The sequence below is a fragment of the Macaca nemestrina genome, chromosome 3 (genome assembly GCF_043159975.1).
Source record: "Macaca nemestrina isolate mMacNem1 chromosome 3, mMacNem.hap1, whole genome shotgun sequence".
Lineage (NCBI taxonomy): Eukaryota > Metazoa > Chordata > Mammalia > Primates > Cercopithecidae > Macaca > Macaca nemestrina.
In genome coordinates this window covers 1,209,073-1,224,302 of record NC_092127.1, presented here as the reverse complement: position 1 = coordinate 1,224,302, position 15,230 = coordinate 1,209,073, and the positions used below count along the sequence as shown (strand labels likewise).

General features: G+C 40.0%; 1 long non-coding RNA gene across 1 annotated transcript in view; it reads left to right on the top strand.

The window, feature by feature from the left end:
• Positions 1-311: 311 nt before the first annotated feature.
• LOC105466526 (uncharacterized) overlaps positions 312-15,230 on the top strand; it is a 28,711-nt gene continuing 13,792 nt past the window's right edge. Inside the window, exon 1 of the long non-coding RNA XR_978235.2 lies at positions 312-681. This is a non-coding gene — a long non-coding RNA (uncharacterized lncRNA). The remainder of the gene's footprint in view (positions 682-15,230) is intronic.

The window sequence follows — 15,230 nt, the reverse complement described above, 5'->3', positions numbered from 1 at the left end:
GTACAGGAAGCATGGCTGAGGCCTCAGGAAACTTGAATCATGGTAAACAGGAAGGGGAAGTAAACCCATGTGACCACAGTGGAGGAGGAGAGAGAGCAAAGGGGAAGTGCGACACACGTTCAAACAACCTGATCTCATGAGAACTCACTCACTAAAGGATAACAGCAAGGCGGAAATCCCCGCCTTGATCCAATCCCCTCCCACCAGGCCCCTCCCCCAGCGTTGCAAATTACAATTCAATAACAGATTTGGGTGAGGTCATAGAACCAAACCACGTCACAGTGCATTTTGCAAAATGTGGTTCTGAACGAGTCACAGGAAAAAATAAATGTGTTCTCAACGTGCACCTCCTCAGAATGAGGCTGCTGTCTGTTCCTCAGCTGGGAGGAAAAATGAAACCTAGCCTGTAAGCAACCTCGGGCAGGGGCTGCCGACACAAAGCTTCAGAAGTGAACACGGACGCCTCAGAATAATTTGGGGAACCTGATCAGAAGATCCAAGTACTGTGTGTGATAATGAATACAGACATGGAAGCGGGTTCTGCTGTGCAGCTGCCGAGGCCCGCCCAGCCCTGCCCAGGCTCTCCTACCTTAGCCTCCTGGCAAACCCTGGAGTTCTTCCCCCAGGGAGACCTTTTCTCGTCAGCAGCTCAGTGTCAAGGGAGCTCTTTGTGTGAATGAGGTGAGTGCCAGCAACGCCATGTGGCTATTTTAAGCCTGGGTTTGAAAGTATTTTTCTAACACAGCCAGGCAAGTCCATGTAGCAATGGTCTGTCTCCAGGTTATTCTAATTCTCACCGTGCCGCTGTAGACCTAGGATCACAGACCTTTAGAATATCGTCATAATCACATCTCATGTCTACCCTAATTTATGATTCATATTCAGTGCCTGGAAACAGTCCCTGTATTTAATAATAATACCTAGACCTAAAATCATCCACTGTTAATAACTTACATGGTTACAAAACATTAATGATTTCCTGTAGACCAAGCAAATATTTTTAACTACACTTGGCAAATGACATGACTTTGCTAAGTCATATGCAAGATAATCGTATGCATTGCTAATCATATGCAAGAAGGGCAAAGAACAGAAGAGTTAAGAATTACTTCCAAGTTTCCATCTTGAGACAATGCAGAGACATGTAGCTGTTCACCTAAATTAGAGACGGTCAATAGAGAAACATATTTAAGGAGATTTTGAATTCAAGTTATCCGAAGGGATACATCTAGTGGGTAGTTATGAATTTGTGTCCAAGTTTCTGTCTTGAGACAACGGGGAGATGTGTAGCTATTACCCTAAATTAGAGATGGTCAATAGAGAAACATATTGAAGGGGATTTTGAATTCAAGTTACCTGATGGGATACGTCCAATCCTATAAAAGCGTGTAGGGTGTCCCGCAGAACTATTGAGAGTAATGATCTTCATTTAGAGATTAGCTTGTGTAAACTGAGGTCATGGGATTAGCACAGATTACCCAGAGAAATTAGGAAAACGGGACTAGAAACCCGAGGATGAAATCACAGAATTACCAACACAATTGCAACAGTTGAAGAGCAATTAGCAGAAAAATCATGACTTAAGGGAAAAAGGAGTAAATAAAGGGAGTGAGTACCCAGGAAGAATAGCAGGAAAAACAGCGGCCTGAGTTTCCAGCAGGAGAAACAGACACTCATACTTTCAAATGCCGCAGAGCACAGAGAGATAAGAAAAGCAAAGCAGCCACTGGGTAGTGCTTTGGGGACTTCGTTGACCCCTTTTACATACGACGTCATCTGTTGAATTTTCACAGAAGTGAGAGAAAAGAAGCCACAGGGATGTGGAGGGAATTGGTAATAAATTCCAATCAACCTTTCGCTCGTTCCTTTGCCTTTTTTTTTTTTTTTTTTTTTTTTTTTTTTTGAGGGCTGCTATGAGCCAAACGCTGTGCTGGGCATGGTCCTAGCGCAGTGAACTAACCAGACAAATTCGCTGGCCTAATAGAGCCCAGCCACTGATGCGGACAGAGAGAAAACATAAACACATTTATGTATGGGAGAACAGAGAAGGCTTTACCGAGGAGCTTTCGAGGAGGGCCCTGAACTCAGTGAGGGAGACAGCACTGCAGGCACATGGGGCAGTGCAGGCTCTCAGCGGGGCCGTGCGGGTGGGACTGGGGAACAATGAAGGGGAGCAAAGGGGAGCGGGCGGGAAGATGAGGTCTGAGGGGCGGCAAACATCGGAGCACGTAGGGCTGTGAACGGCACCGGGTAGGGAACTCTGACGCGTTCTCACTACGTTGGAGAGACTTTGGAGGGTTTTGAACAGTGGCGTGCACTGACCTGAGTTATATTTTATGAGAATGACTCTTTGGAGAATATACGGTAAAGTGATGGAAGAGAGCAAACGTGAAATTCTTACTCACACAGGTTGGCAGAAGGAAGGAAACAGATGAACACGATCACCAGACTGCAGTGAAGGGAATGGGAGAATTTTCAGCAGGAGAGAGGAGGATCTTCTGAGTTGTAGAGAAGGAGGGGCCCACGGCCAGGGGGCAAGGTGCAGCGGGGAGAGTGGGTTGAGGCAGAAAGGTTTAAGGTAAAGAAGGATCAGATTTCGGCGAGAAAAAGGATAACTCTTCCACGTTCAATCAGAGAAAAAGGAAAAGAAGGCAGCCAACCTAGGGAATTTCATAGTGAACTCGAGATGTTCAAAAAATCTTCATGAATGTCCCCTATTTTTTCCATAACAAAGATACCAAGGTCCAGGAAGAACAAGAAAAAAGGCAGGAATCATTTGTGGAAAATGGAAAAGTCAAGAAGATGAGAGACACGTGGAATGGTTGCCCTTGATTACTCAGGCCCGGCTCAGAAGGGAGACAATGAATTTGTAATGGCAGAAGGAAAACCTTCCCACTTTGTGTAACTATTTATTCCAAGTGTGTCTGTTCTTATACTGGTCTTTAAACTATTTTCCTAGTAAACATGGTTGGCAGTCATGCCCACAAAACCCTGGGCATAGGTCATGCTACCATTTTCAGTTAATTTACTGCCTTAAAACTGATATGTTTAAAAGATTATTTTAATGAGACAATGCTAAAAGTTATTATTAGAACAGTGTTTCACTTCTGCCACGGGAAAAATATGATTTATAGAGAAAGATAAATGCCCCATCATTAGATTGCATGTTGAATCTCTTGCTAGAAAATATGTTTATAAATAGTCTCATGATATGTAACCTACAGCTAATAAATTACTATGGATGACTGAACTGTATAGTACACAAGACATTTAAGGACTAATACAAACGTTTTATTGCAAGTGAGAAAATTAAGGTTACACACTGAATGAGTGATTAATATAGTCAGAAATTATCCCAAGATAGCTATAGTTCAAGGGGCCAACAATAAACATATTGGGTGGTGTTTTCATTGAAAAAAACAAAAACATTTATCCTATTACATTAGGTTTTGCCCAGAAAAATAGGTATTGCATTGTAACATTTAATGAAATAATGGCCTTTCATTGAAACACATTTTATTGTGGGAGTATTTTAGACTTGTGGTATATTTTTATTTCTAAGAGTTTAGGAAGCAAGTGTATGTGAAAAAGTCTAGCCTAATAATTTTTACATGCATCATTCCTTTTGCAATATCCTCTGAATTAGCTTAGTGTGGACATTATTTCTGATTGGATACATGGCTGTGCGTCACTCAACCTTAGGGATGTTTTTTCCAAGATACTCATCCCCCAAACAACTGCCATTGGCACGACGATTTCAAGAGGTTTCTCCTTCCCAGGTTGTTTGATACGTTTCACGGGTGTGCCCTTGAGCTTCTGTGAAAAGCGAGGGTAGTGGGCTCATCCTTGGAGGAATATAATAACCCACGATGAGGAGATAGTACAAGAGCAGTGTTTCATTTCATAAAAATATCAATGCAGGCAGGTCCTCAGGCTCAAGATATGCTCCAGAATACACTGTGTAGCTAAGGTTTGGACTTCGCCGTTTGCTCTACCCGTCACCCCGCGGTCCTCAGCCGCCCTTCCTGCCCCTGGTTTGGTAGCATGTGAAAAAGTGTGGCCACCCAAATGCTAGTTAGGACCACCCAGATGGCCAGGCTGAGCGCGCACCTTCCATAGGTTCAAGACTAGAATTAATTCTGAACATAATGAGTAGAAAGAGACGCCTCAAGCACCCTCGAGAAGACAGATGTACTCCCTCAGAATCCAGGGAATAACAGACGAAAGGAAGACCCGGCTCTGGGTAGGAGATGGAGGGGGCCTCACAAAATATTACTTCACACTGATTAGCTTCAGCGGTTTCCCTGTGATAGTGTTCGTACGTGTATTCCACCTGAGGACCTTCTGCGAATGCTGTTCTCTTCCCCAAGCACCTAACCCACCAACGTGTGTCTGCAAGTAAAGGCTGCAGACTGCTTTCTGCACACACGTTGATCTGCAGGGAGCTGGGGGCTGTAAGCCTGCGTGCCGTCTTCAGCTGGTTCCTGCAACACCCTGGATGCTCTAATTCCACCCAGGTTTTGGCATACCTATCTTCAAACCTAAATTATCCCCTCTTCCCACAAAGTGAACATTTGCAGCTACCTGCTAGTATTCGGATTAAGAAGAGTATAAATAGGCTTCACAATTTTCAGAAATTCTTCTATTGAACGTGATGGGAATCGAAAGAATCTTTGCAGCTCTATTTTATTTACTTACCATTTTTGCCTCCTCTGCACAGAGGAAAGAGGCGACTGGGCAGTGCTGGTTTTCATCTCCCTGTACTTGCCCCCAGACCCAGCAAGCACAGCAATTAGAAAACCTCAGTGCCGCATCTATCTCTGTTACTTACAGAGATATCATAACATGTTCATTCAGACTTTACCACTTAACTATAGCAATTCAAAGGGTACAAAGGGAATAGAAGAATAACACCTATTTTTATCACTTTTCCATTTTCAAGTGAAGAGTTACGATATTTCCTTAACATGTAGTTCCTAAACTTCTGCAAATGGAGCAATAAATCTGAAATACTTGTTTTAAAATAATCAACTTGTCTCATATTGAAAGACAAAATATGCTTTAGAAGATTTCCTTCCTTTCTTCTTTCTTCTCTGTTCCTCCTTCCTTTTTTTATTCCTTCTTCCCTTTCTTTTTTCTTTCCATCCTTCAATTATTTCTCCTTTCCTCCCTTCTTTTCTGCCTGTCTTTCCTTTCTTCCTCCCACATTTCATTCCTTTCTTTATTCATCCTTTCTACTGCAGTACATAGTTACTAAAAAGATGAAGTAATTTTTCAGACATAATATTTTCCCACCAAACCCCCATAATACTGAGAAACCCATCAATAACCTAGCTCACAATGTACAGGATATCATCATTCTCTCTACTTGGAAATGCTAAAAAGGAATGCATATACCCGCTGAATAAATACGCAAGTCATTTAAAAACAGACACAGGAAATGGTCATAAAAGTCTACTTTCTCTTGTCAAATGCAGGATTGGGTTACACATTTTAGATGCTCCCAATTCTGGCATCGACACCTCCCATTGTGATCCAATCTGAAAATAATGCTAAACTATAAAATAAGAGGAGGAAAGCTGTGATATTGTGATTTCTAATAGGAAACATATATTTTGATCTCCATCCTCAATTCCAGGCACAGAGCTCTAAAAACTCCTGTTATTTCCTGAGTGATAAGGGTGCTAGGTGCATCTTTGTTCTCGTATTTGGTCTTTGACCCTGATTCAGGACACAGAGTTCCTAATCCCTTGGAATTTCCTGGATGATAGGAGTGTCTTTTGCTCTAACGAGATGTCCCTTGGTGCTCCTGGATGGGGGCTGGTCACCAGAAAGCCATGATTAGAAAGATGGAACTTTCAGTCTTATGCCTCCATCCTCTGGAAAGGGGAGAGGGGCTGGAGTCTGAGCTGACAATCAATCATGCCTACATGATAAAGTCTCCATTAACATCCCTTAACTCTGGGATTCAGAGAACTTCCAGGTGGGCAAACATCCACATGCCAAGAGGGTCACACACCCCAATGTCACAGGGACAGAAGATCCTGTGTTTGAGGAACCTTCCAGAATTCATCCTATGTATCTCTTCATCTGGCTGTTCAGATGAATCCTTTGCAAATGAGCTAGTAAATGTAAGTAAATTATTTTCCTGAGTTCTGTGAACTGCTCTAGCAAATTAATTGAACAGAGTAGCTAGTTCGTTGGTCAGAAATTCTGGAGGTCCAGACTTGTGATTGGCAACTGAGGTCGGAGGCAGCCTTGTGAGACTGAGCCCTTAGCTTGTGGGATTTGACTCTTACTTCAGGTAGACAGTGTCAGGCTTGCTCTGAATTATAGAACGCCTAATTGGTATCTGCTAGAGAAAAGTATCTGTGCTGTGTTGAGTGTAAGAATAGGGAGGCCAGGTGTGGTGGCTCACGCCTGTAATCCCAGCACTTTGGGAGGTCAAGGCAGGTGGATCACAAGGTCAGGAGATCGAGACCATCCTGGCTAACACGGTGAGACCCCCTCTCTACTAAAAATACAAAAAATTAGCCAGGTGTGGTGGCAGGCGCCTGTAATCCCAGCTATTTGGGAGGCTGAGGCGGGAGAATGGCATGAACCTAGGAGACGGAGCTTGCAGTGAGCTGAGATTGCACCACTGCACTCCAGCTGGGCAACAGAGCAAGATGCCATCTCAAAAAAAAAGAAAAAAAAAAAAGTAGGAAAAACACTTAGATTTTTCCTATCTTATGTGGTAGTCAACCAAGTTCAGATTTGTCTCATGATGACTATGTTGATGTTCTTTGTAGTTTAGATATAGAAGTTCCTTCAAAAAGATTCTGGTTTTTTTTTTGTGATGGTTATTCTTGCACTGCAGGTGCTCAAAGTATCTGTCTGGTCACTTAACCCTGCTACCATTCTTTTAACATTACAGGTCACTGGAGGAGGAGTTGGTTTATACATATGATTCCAGCCTCTTTCCAGTTAAGCCCCTTCTTCGGTGCTCAGCATTATTTTGCAGGTGTTGATGGCACAACTGTAGACTAGTCAGTGCATGTTTATCAAGCATTCCATAAGGGAAACACATTGGGGGATGAAAAAAGGCAAAATCAATTTTTTTCTGATGTTTTAAAAATTCAGTTGCCGCAGTGAAGGAGCATAAGGAAAAGAAACATATTGCAAACAGTTCAAGTGCTAATAAACCAGGAGAAAAATGGGTGGTTTAGGTGATAACGGCTACAGGATATAAAAGGAGGCTAGAACTTATTCTGAATTCTGCTTGTTATAGAGAAATTCAGACTTGATTCATCTTGAAAGAAAATCAAGATATTATCTAGGCAAAGAAAAAAATGGTCAAATGTTCATGGTATGAGTGAAAAAATATATACATCATATTTGAGGGCTGGTGAGTGAGATTAGCTGCAGTGAATGTTTTTAACAGGTAGGTAGTTGGGGATACATTTATCGGGTAGGTTAGCTCACAATTGTAAAGGTCTTCAAAAACACCACCAAGGAATCTGGGATAAATGAGGAATCCCCGCAGTCTTGAGCAAGAGCACGGCAGGATTGAAGACGTGTTTCCAGATTGGCCTGGAGGCAACGTGCAGCATGTACCGGAGTTGGGAACCAGGTTATTGTACCCCGCTTATTATTTAGCATTGTCTACACTGTCAAGTTTTGGAGCAAGTTGAAAGTTCCCCTTAGATCCCGCTTGGTAGCCTGAGAGCTCCCTATCGCCTGTAGGAGGCGCCGTACTGCTCAGCAGCAGGGACTTCCGGCAGCGGATGTCAGTCACGATGCTTTCCTCAAAGCTCTTCCGCATGTCACAACTCACCCATCTACGGATGCGCGGCCACACCCGGAAGACTAGACAAGTTGTCCAACCAAGAGTGGAGCTTGGCAATTCCAAGCTGCTGTCATTCGGAACTCTGGAGGTGTATGAAGACGTCCTTGATTTATATGAAGGTTTCCTACTATGATCGGCTCCTATCTGAGGTCAGTAGAAGGCCCAGTGTTTATTTTACCCAACGTCCTCAAAAGGCATTGCTTTTCACTATGTGTTATGATAAAAGTCAGTCATTTTGAAAGTTTCTCAAATTGATACAACTTGGCTTCATAAATATCAATCAGTTATATGCATCTGTAATGGATAAAGAACAGTTAAAGCCATTATTCTCCTCCCAATCAGGTGGTCTATAATTTTAGGAAGATTCCTGCCTTCTAAGAGCTCATGAACACAGTGAATTGTGCTACCTATTGTAGGAGATGTTAACTCCTATTTTCAGGGACACAGCTCCACTTATTTTCAAGTCTGCTTTGAAAATAGATGTGGTCATGTAACCAAGGTCAAACCAAAAGAATGATCAGAAGAAGTGCCATCTGGGTCTAGTCCTTAAACTGCACGATGTGACTTCATGTCCTTCACCCTTTATGGCAAGCTGCAATGGAGATAATCCCTAGGTTGACTTTAGAAGCCACACATGGTAGATGACAAATATTTATGAACATAAATCCCTAAATGACTGTGAGGAGATGGATCACCCACTGATGTATCCAACTACTAACTAATGTTACCTGAGTAAGACGTCAACTTTTATTGTGTTTGAACCATTATAAATTCTGGAAACTTCTGTTATATAGCAGTTAGTTTACCATGGGTCATATAGACAGTCAACATTTGGTTTATTCTACCAAGATTAGCCAATAAAAAAGGTTTTAAAAGGAAGTAAATTCATGGAAAGGTAATTTTAAATAATGAATTTTGAGGTCAACAAAGCTTTAAAAATATAGAAATTGAAGAAAATTCAGGTTATGTCATGTTTATAAACATTTGGTGTATACACAAAATAATTAGGCATAAGTAGATGATTAATCACTCTCAAGAATTCTTAGTTGTCTGTTTTGTTGAAAAATAATATCTAAAATATTTATGAGTGTTAGTACAAAGTTCAATTTTTAGATTTCTTATCTTTGTATTTTTTGAAACCTACAGAAATTCTGTGTGTGAAGAAATTCTTACCATGGTTACAGCAAAAAATATTTTGAAGAAACCTTCTAAATTATGTCTTTCAAATATATTTTCATGATATGAACTGTAGTTCTCACTTTCTTAGGAGGTTAGCTATTTTGTTTAGTTGACCAGGATTGCTTCAAACGTATACAAGAAATACACTGTGTGAACCACATCGTTTATTAATTAGTCAAAGCTTTTCCAAATTTGTTAAAAAGAAAAAAATTGTGCAGCATGTTGTAGGAATAGTTAGAACTAGGGTAGATCTCAAAACTACCTCTCCCTCTTTGATATGGTTTGGCTCTGTGGCCCACCCAGATCTCATCTTGTAGCTTCCATAATTTCCACATGTTGTGAGAGGGACCTGATGGGAGATGATTGAATCATGGGGGCAGGTCTTTCCTGTGCTGTTCTCATCATAGTGAATGGGTCTCTTGAGATCTGATGGTTTTGTTTGTTTCTTTGTTTTGAGACGGAGTCTCGCGCTGCTGCCCAGGCTGGAGTGCAGTGGCGTGATCTCGGCTCACTGAAGCTCCACCTCCCAGGTTCACACCATTCTCCTGCCTCAGCCTCCCAAGTAGCTGGGACTACAGGCACCTACCACCACACCCAGCTAATTTTTTGTATTTTTAGTAGAGATGGGGTTTCACCATGTTAGCCAGGATGGTCTCGATCTCCTGACTTTGTGATCTGCCCGCATGGGCCCCCCAAAGTGCTGGGATTACAGGCATGATGGTTTTAAAAATGGGAGTTTCCTTGCACAAGCTCTCTCTTTGCCTGCTGCCATCCACGTTAAGATGTGACTTGCTCCTTCTTGCCTTCTGCCAAGATTGTGAGGCTTCCCCAGGCACATGGAACTGTGAGTTCTCCATGAAACCTCTTTCCTTTGTAAATTGCCCAGCCTGAAGTATGTCTTTATCAGCAGCATGAAAACAGACTAACACACTCTTTAAATATTAAGCTAAATAAGTAAAGAGCATCACAACATAATGTTAAGTTCTCATGCACAATTTCAGCTAATAAAATTTCGTTGGGCATCTATTTTTTAACTGTCATATGGCTCCCTATTTTCATTTCATAGTGTTTTTGTGGTTTGTAAAATGTATACACAAATGTGTACATATTCTTCTTATCCTTGTCTTTTTCTGTGTGCAGATGATGAACTTGGGGTAGAATGGACCTTTTGTTCAGAGAGACATTTGGTTTTCATAGCCTCTTTGACATTGGAGTCTAATAATATCTTTCCTAAGGCATTTTGTTACCCTGAAGGGAATTTTAGTGACAATTCACTTAAAGCAGCTTTTTGATGTTGCAAGTGTTTTTATTTTTTTGTTGTTGTTTGGTTTGGTTCAGAAGTAGAGATCACATATGATGAATGCAATGATCTGCAATATTTTAAGGTCCTTACTTTGCAAAATAGGTCAGAGATATAAAATTGTATGTTGAAACAGTAGCCAATAAAAATTTTGACATTAATTAGGGGTGCAATAATAGTCTCAACATATGCCTCATTCTAAGATCTTAATGATAAACTCTCCTGGAAGTTTGATTGATTGTTTATCTGGTTGTTTCACCTTTATCTCAACAATTTTACCATGGCTTCCCTAACATTTATTTCATCTTGTGTGAAGAATATTTCACATGATTTCCTGGGAAATTTTTCCTTTTCTTGTTATTATATCTTCTTTGTATTAACATTGATTATACGAATGATTGAGTTAAATTTAATGAATAATTAATTTTTCCCTAGTTTCTTACATATTGGTGAAGACACATCTGTAATGCATTGTTCCAAATACATTGTAGACTCTAACGGTGAAGGCATCTTACATGTATCATGTGATACTCTTATCCATGTCACTTGCTATTCATCCTGATGGACTCTTTTATGCGGTATCATCAGTATCAAATCTAAACCACTAGTTGATGGCAGATTCTAAAGCAGAAAAAAAATATGTGAACACAGCTAAGCCATGAATCATTCAATCATCGCTGTGATTTCAGCATTCAGTACCTAAGAACAGAAATGTAGTTGTTCTTCCTCAGCCAGTATTCCTGATAAAAAAATGAATTCCATATTTCGTTCCTTCTTTTTCTTTCAACGTGAAACATTGTTCAGTATTGTCATTAAAAAAAGAAATGCAAAAACTTTGGAATTCTCTGTTGAAATTTTATATTAAGAGAGATTGTAAATGACAGGTTGGAATAAAATCATCTTGGAAGAATGTAAAATATTTCTGCAACCAAATAAAAGGGTTATTTTGATCATTATGATTTCTACTAATAGTATACAATGTAGATTATGTACTATAAAGAATTTAACCAATAATATTTTTTCATTTTTATTTTGGATTTCTAAATGTAACATTACTATATGGAATTTATTAGATGCCAGATTTTAAGTTCTTCTGTGTGCATTAGGTGTCTTAATTTTTTTGCACCCTTGAAACAACCTTCTCAAATAAATAGTATGATTATCTCCATGTTAACGTGAGGAGCCTGAGGCACTTTGTAGATCACGTGTTTGAGGTCACACAGCCATTAGATAGCTGAGCTGGGACTGAAACACAGTTTGAGCAAACTTCAGGTTTTACCCTCTGTGCTGTGCTGACTCTTCACATGTTAAAATTGTAATTCTGCCTTAATTATAAATAAATAATCACTATCATCAGCTTTGGTTTCCCTCTCTTTTTTTTTTCTTTTTTCTTTTTTTTTTCAAACTGACAGCTTTGTTCCTACTATTTCTTTAAAAACCAAAGCAAGAAAAATCAAAGAAACTTGTCCTTTCACTTCTCACAATCAGACTTGAATTTTCCCTTGGAGTTATTTTGTTTATTTTTTGTTGTTGCTGTTGCTGCTGTTTATTTTTATGCTTGTTTTTTGTTTTCTTTTTAACTTGCGATCAAGCTCCCATAACCTAAAGTTTACCATCTCACCCATCTTCACATGCACATTTCAGTAGTGTTAAGTACATTCTTATTGGGCAACTAATCTCCAGAGCTCTTTTCTTTTTGCAAAACTAAAATTCTGTATGCATTAAATTCTATACGCATTAAGCAGCTGCCTAGTATCCTCTCCCCACAGCCCCTGACAACCACTATTCTAGTTTCTGTAGATGAATATGAATACTCTAGGCACCTCATATAAAATTGAAAACAGACTGGGTGCGATGGCTCACACGTATAATCCCAGCACTTTGGGAGACCAAGGAGGGCAGATCACCTGAGGTCAGGAGTTTGAGACCAGTCTGGAAAACATGGTGAAACCCTGTCTTTACTAAAAATACAAAAAAATAGCTGGGCCTGGTGGTGTGTGCCTGTAATCCCAGTTACTCAGGAGGCTGGGGCAGGAGAATCACTTGTACCTGGGAGATGGAAGTTGCAGTGAGCCAAGATCATGCCATTGCACTCCAGCCTGGGTGACAGAGAGAGACTCTGTCTCAAAAAAAAAAAAAAAAAAAAAAAAAAGATAGAAAGAAAAAGAAAGTGGAAACACAGTGTTTGCCTTTTTATAACTGGCTTATTCCACTTAGCACAATGTCTTCAAGCCTCACCCATGTTGTAGTGCATCAGAATTTACTCCTTTTCAAGGCGGGATAATATCCATTGTATACATTACATTTTGTTTATCCATTCGTCCACGGATGGACACTTAACGTTGTTTTCTGTTTACTTGTTTTTTAAAAATGTTTTATTTACATTTCATTTGTCTCAGTTGACACATGAAAAGCTGCCGGAACATAAAATGTTACCACCATTTATATGCCCCCAATTTGGAGTCTCACACCACAGTGGATAATCCAGGATGCTTGAGAATTGAGATTTCTATAATTTACGAACTCTTAATAATGTGTGCTTTAATTTAAGATTTGAAAAAGTCAAGAAAACCATGTCACCTTTAGGATAGGTCAACAATAATGGTTTGATTATAATTGTTCTTCCCAGTTAAACAATCACAAAAACAACCCAGGTAAACCGTAAGTAGATTTCCTAGTAGTGGAACCAGACAGAGTGAAAAGAGCTTAGGTTCTCTTCCATAAACTCCCAAGCTAAATGAGTTGGAATAAATATCTGAACCTCTATTTCCCCACTTGTGAAAGAAGGAGGTTGGACTAAAGGCTCATTTAGTTTCTCTCACTTCCTCAGTATCTTTGGCCCTCGTCACAGGCCGTTTCTTTGCTCAAAACAAATATAAGTGAAGTTTTGCAGTGTTTCTCACAAGTGCTCAAACTTACCTAACATCTATCCTACTGGAGAACAAATACATCGATTTGGCAAAACAAAGTTATAAATCAAAAAGGACTTCTGCAATAGAAATTTGCATTTAGAAAAGAAATATATGTGAGCAGGAACTATGAGGCAAGGATTAGGAAATAAGTCGCTTTAACACACCTCAGTATTAAAGGGTATATTCACCAATTTGAAAGAAAAACATTTGTTCAAGTGCAGCCCACAGTTCACTACCTCCACTTTCTGTCAGCAGTCCTTCCCCAGCTGTATCCACTCTTCAAAGGCCACATATATGTGTTTTGGACACAGGCACTGGGTCATAATTTGCTCTGTAATTCTAGATTTTATTTTCAAAATGGGGATTTTCAAGGGAGCAACTTGCGTGCAGTATGCTTTTGGAGAGTTCTAAAGGTTAAGTACAGTATCCAGGAATTTTAAAGCCAAGGGACCTCTGAGTTGTCCCAGAGTATCTATTCATCATGAGCCTATCATTTCACCCCAGGGCTTCAGCTAAATATATTGCATATAAAAAGTAATTTCTTTTTCTGACTCTGTCCTCCTAGGACCTAGTCAAAAATCTGCATGGTATTTCTAAGGAACATACTTCCTTCTCTTATGCCATCCAGTTTCAGATTTTTATTTATGTTACTCCTCGCAGTACGGAGACGATAACTTCAAAATTGGAATCTCACAAAGCGTTTCTTCTAAAATCCCTGCTTCTTTAGTCCATTTTACACGGAGCTTACGAGAGCAGTCCAACCGGCAAGCGTTGCATGCATGTCAGCATTATTTCCAGCCCACATGGTTAACCCGGTTAGATCAAATCTGAAAGAATGTCAAGTTGCCTTGGAAGCGAACAATAGGTGTAGCTGATCCCACATCCCTGTGAATCGGACGGCTTCTTTTCTACCTGCAAATCTCTACCAAACAGTTCCTGGGCATTTAGTGACTAGGTTTGTGTTTTCAAATCAATTTATATGGCTAAATGTACTATTGAAAAGAAAATATTATTATGCAATATTTTAGTTTTGTAGAATGAGAGTTTCATATCTCGAAGGATAGATTTAATCTCACCAAACCTGACTTTCCTTTGTGCTGCTGCTTCTCTTCTGAATGACTCTTATTTTTTCTTCCTGGTTCTGTGTGGCCCTCTCAGTTTCCTAAAATCACCCTTATAAATTGGAAACAATTTTAAATGCATTCCAGGCCCTCATGTGCCTATAATCACGCCGTTTTCCTGGATGATTGGCATCATTAAAGAGTCCCCTTTTTCACTGGCTTCTGCCTGGTCAGTTGTCATGTAAGTTACAATGAAATTGTAGCACTGCTTTTATTGGAAGTCAGTATTCCCTCAGCCCACTTACCTTGTGATCCAGCATCTACAATATAATAGAGTTAAACTCTCAAGAAAACATCATCATAACCAACAAGGCAGAATACCTGAGTCATTTTTTCCCAAACCAGCATTTCCTAAGTAGAGCCTGATTTCAACACCATGTCCATGCATGGATACGTGTAGATACCAACCAGGCTACGGAATGTTTGAATGGATAACTTCCAAGTTCACTAAGTGTTTGTCTTTCCAGTGTAGTAGTGAGGAAATTGGTCTTAGCTTGACTCTCCAGATAAAGGATTTTCTGAAGCCATTCTAGGTCTATTTCTGGTGTCTTTACAAATTAAGTCCTATTAAAGTAGTCCTGGGATGATGCAGTACAGATGCTCCTCAACTTACAATATGGTTATGGCCCTGACGAACCCATCATACCTTGAAATTGTCATAAGTCAAAAATGCATTTAATGCATTTAATACACCTAACCTACCGAATATCATAGCTTGGCTTAGCCTACCTTAAGTGTGCTCAGAACACTCACATTAGTCTTCTCCTGGTCAAAATCACCTAACGCAAAGCTTATTTTATAATAAAGTGTTGAATATCTTATGTAATGTCTTCAATACTGTACTGAAAGTGAGAAACAATATGGTTGCATGGGCGCTTGAAGCGTGGTGT